Source organism: Triturus cristatus, chromosome 3_1, assembly GCF_964204655.1.
Source record: "Triturus cristatus chromosome 3_1, aTriCri1.1, whole genome shotgun sequence".
Taxonomy (NCBI): domain Eukaryota; kingdom Metazoa; phylum Chordata; class Amphibia; order Caudata; family Salamandridae; genus Triturus; species Triturus cristatus.
In genome coordinates, this window is record NC_140583.1 from 331,485,276 (window position 1) to 331,503,469 (window position 18,194).

Genomic DNA, 18,194 nt, shown 5'->3' on the forward strand with positions numbered 1-18,194 from the left:
GCAGATCAATTTTTTCTTTTTTTTTGAATAAATCATTTCATTTTTTGTTCAGAAGTATTACAAATAGCCAGCTATTCATCAGGCTAGAATAGACGAAGCAGTACAAATATTAAATAATACATAAACAATAACAAAATCACATTTAGACAATAACAATCAGTGCTGTGTATACAAAAGTGAACAGTTCAATAAGAACATATACAATAATCAAATACATATATGTAAACAATACAAAACAAAAACATAAAGAACACACAAATGCGCCGACGCGCGTTTCGGAGTCTTCCTTCCTCAGGGCGTTGATGGCATTTCACAAACGGTGAAACTCAATACAATTTGATAAGATGAACCAAAAATAAATCAAAAATGAATAACATAAGTTTACTTTTATGCCTCGTCAGTCTTATCTGTGGGAAAAGAGATAACTAGGTTATCTTTTTATTAAATGCATAATTGCTAATACACAATAAGGACATTAGGAAGACTTCAAAAGTGCTTAGATAAAAGGAGAGCTACCGGACAAACAACAATAGAAAAGTAAGAATAGAAAGTGGAGGCAGAAAAATGTAAAAATGAGACCTCATAAACCATTGGTGAAAAGAATAAAGAAAAATTAAAACACCTTCAAGTGTGCCCACAGAAGAATGGAGATAAGTGTAAAATATATTTACATAATACACACTTGTAAGGCCTCAAAAACTTCAGGTCAGATATAATCCTGGATCGTCAAAAATTGAGTCTCTAGATCGAGTTGAACGAGGGATGGGGAGCAGGAGACGAATTTCCAAAAATTGTGTACACTCTGGTACAGAATAAAGAGGCTTGATGTCCCAAATCTAATTCCTGTTCCACAGTATGTCTCAAGAGACTGTAAGGAAGAAGAAACATCAATATGCTTGTGAAGCCCTAGTCAATAATTAAAGTTAGAAGTATTGCCCGATCAGACTGGTCGATTAATAAAAAACGTCTGGTCACATTTAAACAGATACATAGGACTTACTTAGTACAATGGTATTATCATAGTGAAGGTGAGGACTCATGCTCCCAGTAACAGAATCCTTACGGAGCAAGCAATAACAATCTTGCTGTCATGGCCAGAAATCAATCTGTATTCAACAGAATCTGTACAGAAAACGAGAGAGGGCTCCTTATAGTGACGAAAAGGGCTATATCCTAACTTCAAAAGGGGGAGAATAGCTGACAAGAGCATGATTTAGATTAGACCTAGTGGCAGCAACGTACCCACAAATTATAAAAATGGGCAACTCACACATAATGCGAAGCATATCAGGGAAAAGGAAACAGATTCGATAAGAAGACGAACAATGAATTTTGTTTATGCAAGATGTATGTAGCTACGACAAAGTATGAGGGTAGAAATAACAGCTATGGCCCACCTTGTTTTTCAAATCAGGACTCATAGCCAGAAACCCCTTATACGCTATATAGAATCTGAGTCACAGTTCAGCACTCAAAACGTATGCTGTAAATAACCCACGAGGTACTTATCCTAATTTATACTTACAAACACTAGTATGCAGGGGAATATAGAGTTAGAGGTAGTCAAGAATAAAACCTTAACTAACTTTAAGGTAATAGAATTAAAAAAAATAGAAACAGCAAAAGGGCTCTGAAACACTTACTTCATCGGAAGAAATCGACTCGCGTATACTTGGTTCTCCTGGAATAGCCTCACCACCGCTGAGTTATCGAGTCACTGGGTCAGACACCGCTTAAATACCGGTGAGTAAGATCGAGGGGGAGGAGAAAACTCACAAGCATCACCTGAAAACAATTATGGAGCTCCGAGGGCATTAGATTGCCTACCTCGTAGGGCGTAAAAAGGCGGCCGCCATCTTAGAGTGGGAGATGAAAAGTAACCGCAAAACTAAAAAAGGACAAATGAGAATCGGCCAGACTCCTCTAGAAGGTGGTGAAGATCGTGATAGTCAAAAATAGAGCATGCCCGCCATATTATAGAGGGTAAAGTATCAATGCTCGATACCGACAAAAGGTAAATGAACATAAATATTAGTCCTGGTATCAAGGCAATTAGTAGCCTAGGCGGAGGTATGTTCAAACATGCAAAAATAACGAAGAAGTTGCAATACATCCACACGAAAATACTGTATGAAGAAACCAAAACAGTATTCGGATATAGTATTATATTAAAAACCCGAGGACAAAACCGGTGAATTGCACATAACCACGGACCTGGCGCTTCCTAAAATTGAGGGTAACCACCAAAAACGGAAGTACATGTCTAGAGAAGGTATCAAAGTATGATCAAAAAATTACTGTAATAGGGTTCTTAGATGGAAAAACGAGGCAGTCATATACTAGTAAATATTCAGTCTAAATATTAGAGAATCGCATTTTCACAGGGAAGGGATTCGTTGAGTCCGTTATCGAAAGTCTGAAGAGTGAATATCCAGAACACTTCTCTTTTCTTTCTCAAAGCTTCAGTATTACGATCTTTGGGTATATGTACACGTTCCAAAATCAGCCATTCAAGGTCTTTAATAGAATGTGGTTTCTCAAGCCAGTGTTTGACTAGAGGAGCTCCTGCACGTTTGTTATTGATGGAAGATTTATGTTCGCAGAAACGAACACGCATCTCTCTGCTAGTCTCCCCTACATAGCCTTTGCCACAAGGGCACAAGATTAGATAAATCACATTTGTAGTCCTGCAGTTCGACATTTCTGTAAAAGAAAAACTCTTTTTCCCCCATTTTAAAGTGGGAGTAGTTTTAACAAAAGCACACGCATGACATCCGCCACATTTATGTGTGCCAAAAATAGGTAGGGCGCCTGTGATGGAACGCTGGACCAAAAGGTTTTCACTTGGCATTATTGATTTAACCAATACATTTCTCAGATTTCTATTTCTGCGGAAGGCAAAAATAGGTTTAGGCAGGTCTTTCTGTTGGTTACCCGAATTTAAGATATGCCATGAAGAATTGATCGCTTGGCGAAGTTTGTTATTGAAATTGGAGTGCTTGGTAACACAAACCAATTTCTCCTGGATGTTTCTGCTCTTAGGGGTCAACAGGGTCTCTCGATTGTAATATTTGGCCCTTTTGTACGACTCCTGAATTATTCTGTTAGGGTACCCTCTATTCCGCAACTTACTTTTAAGGGTCTCTGCATGATCTTCAAAGGATTGTAAACAAGTACAGTTCCTGCGGAGACGCTGGAACTGACTGAAAGGGATGCTGTCTTTTTGACTACGCGGGTGGAAGCTATGGTATTGAAGAAGGGTATTGCGGGCCGTAGGTTTAGTATATAATGATACTTCAATATGCTCTTCAATGGCCTCTATCCAAATATCCAGGAACTCAATTTTTTCTTTGCTAGTTTTAGAGGTGAATTTCAAATGTGGATCACAAAGATTGACCCAAAGAATAAATTCGGAGAGTTGTTCCTCCATCCCTCTCCAAATAAAAAAAGATGTCATCAATAAACCTATAGTAGTGGGTGATGTTCTCAGAAAAGGGTGCTACCTCATTATAGATAAACCTCTTCTCAAAAACCCCCATATACAGGTTAGCCACATTTGGAGCACAAGCGGCTCCCATACTGATTCCCAGTGTCTGTTTGTATACAACTCGATCGAATTCAAAATAATTTTCATTTAGAAAAATGGCCAGGCACTCAAGAATGAAAAGATTGTCCAAATTGTTCATACTTTCAGTTAGAACACTTCTGACGGCTTCCAAAGCCCCAATCAGGGGTGTATTAGAATATAGCGCCTCAATGTCCATTGAGACCAGGATGTCCGTAACAGGGTTGAATTCAATGCCCTCGATTTTAGTAATAAGGTCTCCCGTGTCCCTCACAAATGCTGGCAAGTTGCTGACTAATGGGGCCAGAAACACATCAACAAATTTAGAAAGAGGTTCGGTGAGTGAACCAATGGTGGAGACTATAGGTCTAAAAGGAGGCCTATCCAAGTTTTTGTGTATTTTGGGGGAGACCGTAAAGAGTAGGGATCTGATAATGTTCTTTATTCAGATATTCAAATTCTTGAGTACAGATACTCCCAGTATCCAATGCTCTTCTGGTGATGTCAAGATGTTAATTCTCTGATCAGGATAATACATGACCCTAGTATAGTTTTCCGGGACATTAAGCATGTTATAGATTTCAGCTTTATATTGGTCACAGTCCATTATAACGATACCACCGCCCTTATCACTAGGTTTAATCGTTATTTCCTTATTATTAGCAAGCGATTTCATGGCTTTATATTCGTCATAGGTCAGATCATAGGGAGGTTTAGGTACAAATTGCATCATTTTCTTAATTTTAGTATTAACAACTTTTTCAAAAATCCCTACCTCGGGGCCAACCTCATCTAGACTTGGAGAAAAAATGGATTTAGGTTTCAGTCCAGATTTATTCTCTGTCTCTCGTAAATCCCGATTTTCAAAAAATCTATTGAGGCGAACTTTCCGGAAAAAGGATTGTAGGTCTTGATTTAATTCAAACTGATTAAGACCAGTGCTAGGTATAAATGAAAGACCTCTCACAAGGAGATCCTCAGTATGTATGTCCAACCTGATCTTAGAAAGGTTGAAAATAGGGATAGGTTCAACCTGGGATGAGGGGTCTATTCTCTCCAATACTGGTTCCGTCTGGTTTGGAGGAATTGTGGGGGGTTGTTTTCTGTTTGTTGGTACCGTCCCCTCTCCTGTGTTCTGTATCTCCCTCTCATATTGCCCCGTCGGTTGCCTAAAAAACGGGAGTTTCTTCTTTGTCCCTCAAAGGCACCTCTTCTATTGCTGTAGATATCAAACAAACTATAGCCTTCTTCCCCTTCCGATCCTGACGTGTCCGAAAAAGTTAGAATTCTCTTGCTGGACCAATATTGATGATCAGGCTGGTTGGTATAGTCTCTAGAGCCGTTGTAATATTGTGCTCCTAAATAGGGATAGACTCTCTCCTCAGAAAAATATCTTATGTCCTTACGAAGTTTTTCTGTCTTTTTCTTAATAAGATAATCACTAAAAGAGCTCAATTCGGTATTAATATCATCGAGCCTCCGTTTAGCATCTTCCACTGGGTTATTTTTCTTCATCGTATCCTCTAACTCAGCAATTTCCTTCATAAGCACTTCAACCACCTCTCTGGCTGTCTCAATTATCAGGATCATAAGATCTCTTGAGCATTTGTTGGCTATAAGTGACCAACGCTCAAGAAACTTTCTTATTTCTATAAAGAGACCTGGTGTTGCAGGGATTCTGCTTTTGCACAGAACTATGCGCAGGAGACCAGGACCTCAGAGAATTGTAGTGTACCAGAAAACTCCCCTCAGAACCCAGAACCCCTTATCCGACTAGCTTAGTATCTCATTCGTTAACCTAGATCTAGCTAGGTGGTCCCAATGTATAGACAAACCAGAACAAGCGACTTAGATATTTCTCAGGAGTGGTGGGAATCCGAAATACCTGTTCGTACTTATTTATTAGTCCACAACATAATAATACAGACACGGTAAAGTTTAAAGAGTTTATTTTATAAACCTCGCGTCCTAAGATGCAGTACTTTGGCTAACACTAGCAGACTAACAGTACAGATCAGAATCATGAGCATTATTACAATACCATATAGAATGAAAGGAGCAATCATACTATTAATGACAGTGGTATACGGCCACACTCCTTTCACTATAATCTAATACATTATTATTATTAGACTATTAGAAGGTCTCTTAGGCTAACAGGGGGGACCCCATACCGTATAGATCAGCTTAGTAGAATCACATCAAAGGATCAGCTCTCTCAGCATGCATCAGCTCTTCTTGTTCGAATGAATGTAAAACCAAACTGTTCTGCAATATTAAAGACGCTTGTCCTTCAAATATTGGCAGCTGTATGCATGATATGTCTAACAAGTGGTACGATCAATCTAAATACAACACTCTGTACCTTCTAGTGACCCAGACGCGTTCTTTGCATGATGTACAGACCAAGGGCACATTTCACAGTTAAGAATGTGCAACAACAGTTCGTTATCCTGTAAGGCAAAGTCGAGTCAGCATTTCTAAAATGAATAACACATAACAACAGTGTTTGTGTGCAGCGCAGCAGAAACGACAAGCTTGCTTGTTAACCATGATCTCGGTTATCCTAATTAGTGTTGTAAATAGGGCGTGGCTTAATCCATCTCACACCCCCCCATGATCGGAGCACTAACCAATAGGGATACACTTAACAAGAACGCAGAGTTCAAGTGATTTAGAGCGGAACCAAGGGCATATAAGGTAAGTGTAAAGTCCGAGAATAAAAAAAATGTTCGTTTAGAAAATGAAAAATGATGTGCTAAAAAATAAGCAAAATTTTCATAGAAAATTAACAATTCTGGATGCAAGCTGTATTGACAATGTCAATCAGTCAATCCATGAAGGTATATGCACCGTAAAGTTGCGACTGCTTCCAAGAGGAAATCATTGGAGCGTTCCGCAAAAGTATCTGCCATCCAGTTGAGCAAGGGAAAGGAACACACATGTTCATCAATTATCGGAGCATCCAGCACCATGATAGGACAGCTGTCAGCATCCTCGATATAACTCCTTTCAAGGAAATCAATAGCTGCCTCTCCGATATCCGAGTTTCCAAGGACTCCGTGTGCAGCACCCAAAGCCATAAACCCGACACCAGAACAGTCGAATTCATGAGCCACTAAGGGACACATTAGTTCATCAGAATCCGGGTCAGGTGACGCCAAGTTTGACAGGCACAAGTCCAGAGCCCATTGGAAGGGACAATCTAGGCAATGAAAGACAGGTTGCACACATGTAAAAAAGGGAAACCGGAAAGACAATCCATACTTGACGCTTAACACAGCTAGTGGTAAGGTGCCGTAGAAATCAAGCATCCGGCTACGAAGATGGAGCAAGCGCAGCATTCTATCTTGTAACTCCCGGTGTGCAGCCATATAGAAGTGCGCAAATCAACAAGAGGATCCCAGCCGCCAAAGCGAGGAGCAAGGGGAAACCTCCGAAGACACTCGAAAAAATAGAATGTAAAAATGCGGGGATCACACCAAAAACAGTCTGGAAAGATGTCACGAGGCCGGAGCCCACAATTTTAAAAAAACTGAACAAGGCCAGTCGTAGACGAAGCATTAAAGATAGTTTGAATCAAGGTTCCAAAATGGAGGGGGAGGTCGGTATTTAAAAGTGCTTGTACCTCAGTGCGTGTGTTCGCAACATTAAGAAGAAATGTTTCACGGGATGAAGTCAACGCAACCTCTTTTTTAGACAAAAGAGCCCTTATTCTGCTCATCCTATTGAACTCTGCGTTCAAGGTTGGAATCGCTGGCCAGATGGATATATCGAGTCGGCCTTGCGGGGGCGGGAAAAGGACGTTATTACAGCAAACTACTTTTTGTGAAACAGTCACTATGTAAGGAATACCCACTAGCATCCCACAGCAAGCTTCACTATCTAAAAGCAAATAACTACAGTTGGCAAGCAGCTTAAAAGAAGACGTTATAACTGGCATTGGAATCCCCTTTAGGACACAAGCTAAATTAGGAGCGTGTATATTGCAAGCGCAATGTAATTTTATATGTCTGCAAACAAGGTAAAGGTTCTAATTTTTCAATGTGCAGCAATGCATAAATTGCATCTTTCATGGACATGAACTGCTGTTTTTCAGTCAAATTAAACGGAAGGAACAATGATGAAATATTCATGTAATCCCAAGGGACTTTCCCTGCCTTTAACGTTTGCAATGTCCATGCAAACTGCATAATTGAACGCAACTGATTTTGACCATGATACAACACAGATACATCATCTTGCACAATGTCTACGACAGAAGAAACAATATTATCTAATGTATAAATTCTAGAAGACAACGTATTAATACTATTATCTATCACAGCCAATACTTTTTCCATATTGGCCTGGTCAATAGCACGTAATCTAGAAGCAGCTTCAATTTGCGACAATTTCCAGATTTCATTGTAAATAGCATAAGCCCATCGTTTAGACCTGCCATTTGCAGGACCCTTAATAAAATCATTTAAATCTATTTTGTCATTTAAGCGTGATAAATGAAGCTTAACTGAAGTTAACGTGGAATGTTGCAGCCATGACTGACATAATTTACCTACAGAGTAGGTAGTCACTGTGTGTGAAGATGTAAAACGAGGGTCAACCCTAAGTTGTGTATATCCTGGAGCCAAATCCAGAAACCGACGTTGACAGGAATCTGAGCTTGTTTGCCATATCAACCAACCCTCAGGATTCAATGTTGAAATATTGAAGGTTGCATTGCAAACAAGCGACTGCAACATAGTAAGGGACAGATCTGAGTGATTTTCCCAACCAGGATAAGCACCCAGATCAGGGATCGAGGGGGTAATTAATTTTTTAGATATAGCCAATCCAAAACAGGTGGTCTGAAAAATAGATGAATTTAAAAATAAAATATGGTTTGGGATAAGACAGGCATGATGCAAAGCTTCTGTTCCCTGTACCGGCCATGGTTTAGTTCCCCAAACCGATTTAAGATCGACAGTAGCTTTTCATACGTCATAACCTCCAATAGCCAATTCCTCCATAAAGGATTTGGAATATAATAATTTTGTGTGTGTCAGTCTGACCTTAGAAGTGGGTTCTACCGCTACCTTACAATAAAAAGACTCAGGGGTTGACACACTAAAATCCGAAAAGTATGTGAATTTTTTCAATAAAGTGGCAGAGCTGCCGGGCATAGGGACAGGACAATGTTCCCATTGTGTGAAATTAACAAAATTTCTAAATGTATTTGCTCTGTGTAGGAAATGTGTGCCATAATGTTGAAAACAAAACTGCTCATCATAGTTTGCAGTATTTAAATACAGATCTTCAGCATCAAATGCAGCAAACCGTACCACCAGTAACGTTGCTGCAAAAGAGAGACAGTTGCTGACACTCCAGCATGCGCAGACGCAACACCTTCGTGGGCAGCTGTTATCAGATTTGGTCGGCAGTCCGCGTTGGGAATCAATCTATCACCAACGTCGTTAATCCTTACTAATGGGACGTTATCAGGACTTAAGTGATCATGGTATCGAGAAGGGAAACCTCTAGGGAAGTTTGTCCCTGTCTCAGAAGCAGCTATAGCTGCTAAGATGTCTGCATCTATCTTAGATTTTGATCTTGTAACTGCTGCTACTAAATATGTCGCCACTGCTGTTTTAGCTGCCTCGTCAGCCAAACTGTTACCGACAGCATGGACACCATCTCGTTGGTGACCAAGAGTGTGAATTACATCCACAAGTGGCAGACTCCCTTTGAGTTCCGACACTCGAGCCCAAATTGTTTTATGCTTTACTGAGCAACCTTTGGAATCACGAAAACCATTCATAATCCAAAAAAGTATATTGTCGTTGTTAGATTGAACACAATAGTAAGAGTCACTCACTATAAGAGTAGTGACTCTGTGATCAGCAAACTCAAGTGCAAGCACCAGAGCACGAAGCTCCGCCAGTTGCGCGGTACAATCACCCAATGACTGCGTATGCACTGCATCAGATTTGAACTCTCCATTCACGAAAGTACCGACTACAATTGCGCAAGCCGCTGAATAAGTTGCAGTTGTGGGTTGCGCCGACCCGTCAGTGTATATGACACAATGGTATTCCTCGATGGGGCGCAATGACTGCGGAGCAGGATGAACAAATTCATACTCCAAACTCTCCTGAGTCTGCAACGCCGCGTCAAAGATGTATTCGACGTCGGGCGAAGCTAAGGAGGTCGCCCATTGTATCCATCTTGGGTGCAAAGCCTTAGAATTTGGTACACTAGCCTTATTGACTGCTTCAAGAGCAGGAAACGGTGTTACCACCAGCATGCGTTTTCCTTGTGATAGCGCTCGTTCTTTCAGGATCGCCATCTGAACTGCTGTCAAGACTTTTTCAACAGTGGAAAATCGCAGCTCAGCCGAAGTGTATAGATGAGATTTGTAAGCAATGGGGACTGTGTCACCCTCATTGAACGTTAAGTACGTGAAACCTTCCGCGCCTGGAACAATTCTAATGACCAGGTTGGTGTGGTTGTCATGAGTTTTTAGATATTTAGCTGTAAGAAGATCAGTTTGCAAAGTATATAATGCCAACGAGTGCTCTGGCAGCCAGCAAGATCTGGTATAAGTTGGTTGTATCAAGGCATAAAGTGTCTTGATACGCTGGGCATAATCAGGAATGTAGGATCGACCGAAATTCAGAAAACCCAGCAAGGATTGTAGTTTTTTCAGTGTCGTAGGGATACGAAGGTTTGCGCATTTCTCAAGGAACTGCGGTGCAAAGCCTCGACCTTCATTATTGAGTTCGTACCCCAAGAACAACACTGTAAATTCAGCTATGTGCGACTTCTTAAAGTTAAACTTGTAACCGAAGTCTGCAAACATAGTCACTATGTTATCCACACCAGCAAGGTGTGGAAGCAACTCGTCGTCTGTCAGATAGATGTCATCGACATACGAGTATGCTTCCGGGTCTACCATCTCTAAGAGAGAGACCACACGAGTGGCAAAAACTCCAGGGCTGTTCTTATAGCCCATCGGGAGCCTCTTGAACAATTTTTGTTTGCCACCCGAGGTGAATGCTGTCCACTCATAACTAAGAGGGGCCAGATTATGGCAGTAAAAGCCATTGGATAAGTCAAGCGTAGTTTTGAAACGTTTTCTCACAAGACTATCTACGAGAGCCGAACTAGGAGTATTTTGTACCGCACACGTCCAGCAATGGGAGTTTAAATGCCGGTAATCCAAAACTAGGCGGTACGACCCGTCAGGCTTCGTTACAGTGAATAAAGGATTATTCATGGGTGACACACATGTCTCAATCACTCCTTGATATTCTAATTGTTGAAGGATTGACGCGACGTGAGGTCTAGCCTCGCGACGCATGGGATATTGGGGTTGAGGCTGGGGATCGGATCGCAATGGAATCTCGTGATTGGGAGAACATTTATCCCAGCCAACCTGATTACGATATAACGCAGGCGCAAGCACCTGCGCCCACTCCCCGGCCAACCTAGTAGACTCCTCCGTGGGCACTGCGTGTCCAAAGGAAGGAAGTATAACTTCCTCTCCCCTAGGGGCGTCCAAAATTAAAGCCGGAGGCCAATCTTTCTCCGCCAAAAGAATATCATATGTGGTGGTAAGATTATCCCAAAAAACCACTTTAATTTTGCGTTGTATGTCACCCTCAATATGAAGGACTATTTCAAATAATCTTTCTGGGGGGGCTACGCGAGTATCAGCAGTTTCAACTGTCAAATATATGTCAGTTGCTGTCGCCTCCAGAAATGGACGCAATGCTTCCCGCACTACTGTAACTTCCGCCGCGCTGTCTAGCAGCGTTAGTGCCCATGTCAGGTTCCGAAGCTGTGTCCTGACCATCTGAGGCATATCTCGCTGAAATAGCAGCAACTTTCTTTTTCTGAAACGGTGGACGTGGTCTGGCAGCGTCTTCTTGCTTGCCTTTACCGTCAGTCTGGCGGGGCTGTTCTCGACCTTGAGTGCCCCGTCCTCTTCCACGCTCTCCACCACCACCAGAGTGCGAAGTCGATGTTTCCTGTGAAGAACGAGGAGAGCGTTGTTCAGAAACCTGAAACCTATCAGGTGACTTAATACGAGTACGATCGCGCAAATCATAAGTGCGTTCACTGTACGACTGAACTGGTGAGGCAGGATGAGAAATCTGTTTCTGTTGCTGCTTCTCTTGTTTTTTCGCTCGCCAACTTTGATTAGGGAAGTTGGGCTTTTCGTCTTTTGTAGACAAACTCACCTTAGTTTGTTGCACTACATCAGGAATTTTGATGGTGGGTTTTACACCTAAGGCACTACGTCCAACCATCCTATAGGCTTTCGCAATAATTTTTGCGAACTGCCTAGACTTGTCGGCATCAGCCAAAAGCTCCAGCATATTACCGACTTGGAACTGCATGGCATCTCCTTTGAGGTTGCCCATTACCATGGAACAAACCACATCGAAACTGTCGACAAGCCTCATTCCCAACTCAATAGCTGCCTCCGCACCATGACTTTCTTGAACGTTCTTGATGACGGAAGGTAGTACAGCCATAGACGGAGTGCCGTAGCACTTCGAATATGTCGCAGCAAAGACCTTGCCCCAATTGTCACAATCAACAAGTTCAGGGACTAGGTCTTTCGGCAAAGTAATGGTGAGTATCCTGTGTTTATCCACAGGTGTAGTGTTTGGAAACACGGCTTCTAATTGATCAAATTTTTCCGCAAGCCAGTAAGAAAATTCATCCTTACTGAGGGGGCACTTGCCGACAACCGCGTTAACCATAACAGGGCTAATCACCACCGCGTGATGGTGATCCGCCCCGTGTCCAGCAACCGCAGGTGCTCCCACCTGAACTGTGCGTGACACATACTGCACTAAAGCCCTATGGACGGTAATCAGGGCTGTGTGTAGTGTTCCTAAATCACCCACGCGTATCGTCATGTAGCGTGGGTGTGGAGTATATCCGGCCAGTACCGGCCATGTAGCCCCTGCAATTGACAACGGGCCCATTCTCGCCGATACGACCTCATGGGGGAGGGCGCCATTAAACCAAATTGTATGCTGCCAGGCAGAAATAGGAATTTCCAGAGTCCTATACGGGGCATAAGCCGCAGGAACAGCCGAGGCTGTATATTCGTGGAACAAATTATCGTCCGTATCCACCTCCGCAAAGGTCACCCATGAGTAAAACAACTCATACGGGTAGGTGGTATCAGCACTGACCACAAAAACTACGGACATCCCGTCATCAGGTACCCCATACGCCCTCAAATGAGCGCGCAGAGGAACCCTACTATGAGCGGGAATATTAACCGCCATAAGGACTCCTTAAAGAGTAACAACGATATTCACAGTAGCACTTGGGCTCAAAAATTATAACCTTTTTAATTTTCAAGCTTGATAGAACCTTTAGTCTAAACCTAGGTAGGTTAAACCGTCACTCAAGTTTTCCGGAAACGAGAGTGAGGGTTGTTGTGGACTAAAACTAGCACTACTAAAGCGTCTCAGACGTTAAGACCAAACGTTAGGTGCGCCATGTTGCAGGGATTCTGCTTTTGCACAGAACTATGCGCAGGAGACCAGGACCTCAGAGAATTGTGGTGTACCAGAAAACTCCCCTCAGAACCCAGAACCCCTTATCCGACTAGCTTAGTATCTCATTCGTTAACCTAGATCTAGCTAGGTGGTCCCAATGTATAGACAAACCAGAACAAGCGACTTAGATATTTCTCAGAAGTGGTGGGAATCCGAAATACCTGTTCGTACTTATTTATTAGTCCACAACATAATAATACAGACACGGTAAAGTTTAAAGAGTTTATTTTATAAACCTCGCGTCCTAAGATGCAGTACTTTGGCTAACACTAGCAGACTAACAGTACAGATCAGAATCATGAGCATTATTACAATACCATATAGAATGAAAGGAGCAATCATACTATTAATGACAGTGGTATACGGCCACACTCCTTTCACTATAATCTAATACATTATTATTATTAGACTATTAGAAGGTCTCTTAGGCTAACAGGGGGGACCCCATACCGTATAGATCAGCTTAGTAGAATCACATCAAAGGATCAGCTCTCTCAGCATGCATCAGCTCTTCTTGTTCGAATGAATGTAAAACCAAACTGTTCTGCAATATTAAAGACGCTTGTCCTTCAAATATTGGCAGCTGTATGCATGATATGTCTAACAAGTGGTACGATCAATCTAAATACAACACTCTGTAACTTCTAGTGACCCAGACGTGTTCTTTGCGTGATGTACAGACCAAGGGCACATTTCACGGTTAAGAATGTGCAACAACAGTTCGTTATCCTGTAAGGCAAAGTCGAGTCAGCATTTCTAAAATGAATAACACATAACAACAGTGTCGTGTGCAGCGCAGCAGAAACAACAAGCTTGCTTGTTAACCATGATCTCGGTTATGCTAACTTAGTGTTGTAAATAGGGCGTGGCTTAATACATCTCACACTGGTATGTTCCTAATTCTAAGACCGTTAGGGATCACTCCCGCTTTCAAATATTCTATCATGAATTCCGCGTGGGACTCCGTCCGTCTAGCTTTCTTTTTAAGATTAAGTAGTTTAAACCACTCTTCATTTTCGCCTTTATTAGTAAAGGCCGAACGGCCTGGTAAAGAACTCTCACCTACTAATCTGGCAAAATCCTCATCAGAAAACCCAAAGGTTTTGATTTTATCCATATTGACAGCTACGGTTACTAAAAGATAAATAAATTTAAATCATGCAAATCTGTGTGATAGAATAAAAAGGAAGATAGGATAAACAAAGAGAAAAGGGGAATAGGAAATATAAGTAAAATATAAGAACAATAATAAATGAAGATAGAAACTCTCCAAGAATAGACAAGCACCCTGAAGCTAAAGCAAATTAACCCTCACAGCAACGTGCCGGGAACTAAACAATGAAAACATCAGAGGGTCCCTGTACTCAAGAATAGCGGGGTAAAGTAGCAGGGAATACACAATTCAAAAAACGAGAGAAGAACGCCTATTAGGAAGATAACCTCTCAAAACCACAGAAGAGAAACAGTCTGCTATAACATTCTTTTGTTTTTTATTATAAAAATATAAAGTTGTAGATCAATTTTTTCTTTTTTTTTAATAAATCATTTCATTTTTTGTTCAGAAGTATTACAAATAGCCAGCTATTCATCAGGCTAGAATAGACGAAGCAGTACAAATATTAAATAATACATAAACAATAACAAGATCACATTTAGACAATAACAATCAGTGCTGTATATACAAAAGGGAACAGTTCAATAAGAACATATACAATAATCAAATACATATATGTAAACAATACAAAACAAAAACAAAAAGAACACACAAATGCGCCGACGCGCGTTTCGGAGTCTTCCTTCCTCATGGCGTTGATGGCATTTCACAAACGGTGAAACTCAATACAATTTGATAAGGTGAACCAAAAATAAATAAAAAATGAATAACATAAGTGTACTTTTATGCCTCGTCAGTCTTGTGATCCGCATTTGAAATTCACCTCTAAAACTAGCATAGAAAAAATTGAGTTCCTGGATATTTGGATAGAGGCCATTGAAGAGCATATTGAAGTATCATTATATACTAAACCTACGGCCCGCAATACCCTTCTTCAATACCATAGCTTCCACCCGCGTAGTCAAAAAGACAGCATCCATTTCAGTCAGTTCCTGCGTCTCCGCAGGAACTGTACTTGTTTACAATCCTTTGAAGATCATGCAGAGACCCTTAAAAGTAAGTTGCGGAATAGAGGGTACCCTAACAGAATAATTCAGGAGTCGTACAAAAGGGCCAAATATTACAATCGAGAGACCCTGTTGACCCCTAAGAGCAGAAACATCCAGGAGCAATTGGTTTGTGTTACCAAGCACTCCAATTTCAATAACAAACTTCGCCAAGCGATCAATTCTTCATGGCATATCTTGAATTCGGGTAACCAACAGAAAGACCTGCCTAAACCTATTTTTGCTTTCCGCAGAAATAGAAATCTGAGAAATGTATTGGTTAAATCAATAATGCCAAGTGAAAACCTTTTGGTCCAGCGTTCCATCACGGGCGCCCTACCTATTTTTGGCACACATAAATGTGGCGGATGTCATGCGTGTGCTTTTGTTAAAACTACTCCCACTTTAAAATGGGGGAAAAAGAGTTTTTCTTTTACAGAAATGTCGAACTGCAGGACTACAAATGTGATTTATCTAATCTTGTGCCCTTGTGGCAAAGGCTATGTAGGGGAGACTAGCAGAGAGATGCGTGTTCGTTTCTGCGAACATAAATCTTCCATCAATAACAAACGTGCTGGAGCTCCTCTAGTCAAACACTGGCTTGAGAAACAGCATTCTATTAAAGACCTTGAATGGCTGATTTTGGAACGTGTACATATACCCAAAGATCGTAATACTGAAGCTTTGAAAAAGAAAAGAGAAGTGTTCTGGATATTCACTCTTCAGACTTTCGATAACGGACTCAACTAATCCCTTCCCTGGGAAAATGCGATTCTCTAATATTTAGACTGAATATTTACTAGTATATGACTGCCTCGTTTTTCCATCTAAGAACCCCATTACAGTAATTTTTTGATCATACTTTGATACCTTCTCTAGACATGTACTTCCGTTTTTGGAGGTTACCCTCAATTTTAGGAAGCGCCAGGTCCGTGGTTATGTGCAATTCACCGGTTTTGTCCTCGGGTTTTTAATATAATACTATATCCGAATACTGTTTTGGTTTCTTCATACAGTATTTTTGTGTGGATGTATTGCAACTTCATCGTTATTTTTGCATGTTTGAACATGCCTCCGCCTAGGCTACTAATTGCCTTGATACCGGGACTAATATTTATGTTCATTTACCTTTTGTCGGTATCGATCATTGATACTTTACCCTCTATAATGTGGCGGGCATGCTCTATTTTTGACTATCACGATGTTCACCACCTTCTAGAGGAGTCTGGCCGATTCTAATTTGCCTTTTTTTAGTTTTACGGTTACTTTTCATCTCCCACTCTAAGATGGCGGCCGCCTTTTTACGCCCTACGAGGTAGGAAATCTAATGCCCTCGGATCTCCGTAATTGTTTTCAGGTGAGGCTTGCGAGTTTTCTCCTCCCCCTCGATCTTACTCACCGGTATTTAAGCGGTGTCTGACCCAGTGACTCGATAACTGAGCGGTGGTGAGGCCGTGAGGCTATTCCAGGAGAACCGAGTATACGCGAGTCGATTTCTTCCGATGAAGTAAGTGTTTCAGAGCCTGTTAGAACTGGCGATTTCTGGTTGGCTAGGGCTTGCGCCAAAGCCAGGCAGAAACCACCACTCTAGTCAGGGCAAGGAAGTTACACGCCAAAGATAACCCCTGCTCACCCCCTTGGTAGCTTGGCACGAGCAGTCAGGCTTATCTCTGAGGCAAGGTGTAAAGCGTTTGCGCGCACACCCAGCAAAAACACCCAAGGCCCACCACAAAGGAAACTCCACACAAGGTATTCTATAAAAATAGCCTTTGTATTATAATAAAACACATTAGATAAAAACACACACTTTACAATGTGCCAACAGGCACGGGCAGAATTTACAAGGGATTATATGGACAGGGCCACTGTCAAGAATTAGCACTTTTAGATATTTAGCACTTAGCACCAAATATAAAATTACTGTAGCACAAAAATAACATATATATAGCACACAACCAGTACTTACTGGTAACAAGAAAGTACCACCTACGCAACCCTAACCACCTTAGGAGACTATCACGCAGGGACTCAGAACCTCCCTAGTACCACCCGTACCAGGGGAACACAACCCCCTAAGTATCACAATACCTGTAGGGGAAAACACACATTACACATGATGCAAAAAAACATTCAGAGGTGCAGAACATGGCACATGACGCATAGACTCATTCAGAGGTGCCGGGCAGGTAAACACATGATGCATAAAACATTCAGAGGTGCTAGGAAAGAACATTAGCGAGAAACTCTCATGAGCCACCACCTGTGGCAGTCCCTAGGCCAACTGGCCTTGTCAGGGCTAAGACGCCCTGTGTTCAAGTCAGGCTGCACCAGCTGCGCAGACCAAAAGCGTGAGGATCCCCACCTAAACGTTGCAGCTGCCCACTAAGTGCTGGGCAGCTGTAGGAATGAGCGTGGGCACCACTGTGCCCTGCGAACACAAGTCGGTCGCTCTCGTGGGGAGCCTCTCTGGGCTCTAGCTAAAAGAATGTCCCCTAGAGCCTCAACCGGCTCTGCACAACCAATGCGCCCCCAACGTTGGAGCGGCCCTCTGGCAAGCGGGGCCGCTCAAGTACCGGCAGGGATAGGTGGGGCCCCCTCTCTGGGACCCTCGAAACTCAATTTACCCCCGTCGTTGGAGCCTCACGGGGCTCGTGAGCACGGCTCCCCGCACCCCCAGCACATGCGCGGAGTCCCCCAGCCCTTCTAGACACTCACCGGGCTGCTCGGGGTACTCCCGCGTCGTCTCCGCTCTCCGGCTGTGGGAACGTCGAGGCTTCCAGTAACGCGGAGGGGCAGGCACCGACAATGTGCCTCGCGCCCCCTCCGCACCAGCTCTATCTGCACTCCTTCCCTCCGTCCAGCTCCCGCCTGGATCTTCGCTGTGCAGGAGCGTCCGCCTCCTGATT

At 42.3% G+C, this 18,194-nt stretch overlaps 1 protein-coding gene across 4 annotated transcripts in view; it reads right to left on the minus strand.

The window, feature by feature from the left end:
• The window catches only part of LOC146860205 (uncharacterized), a 515,433-nt gene that overhangs the window by 472,605 nt on the left and 24,634 nt on the right, over window positions 1-18,194 (minus strand). The window contains exon 1 of one of the 4 annotated variants that reach the window (XM_085644049.1): window positions 683-702. The exons of the other annotated variants lie outside the window; for them this stretch is intronic. The gene's annotated coding sequence lies outside the window, so the exon portion shown is untranslated. Of the gene's footprint in view, window positions 1-682; window positions 703-18,194 lie in introns of those variants that run through there. 4 annotated transcript variants of the gene reach the window in all.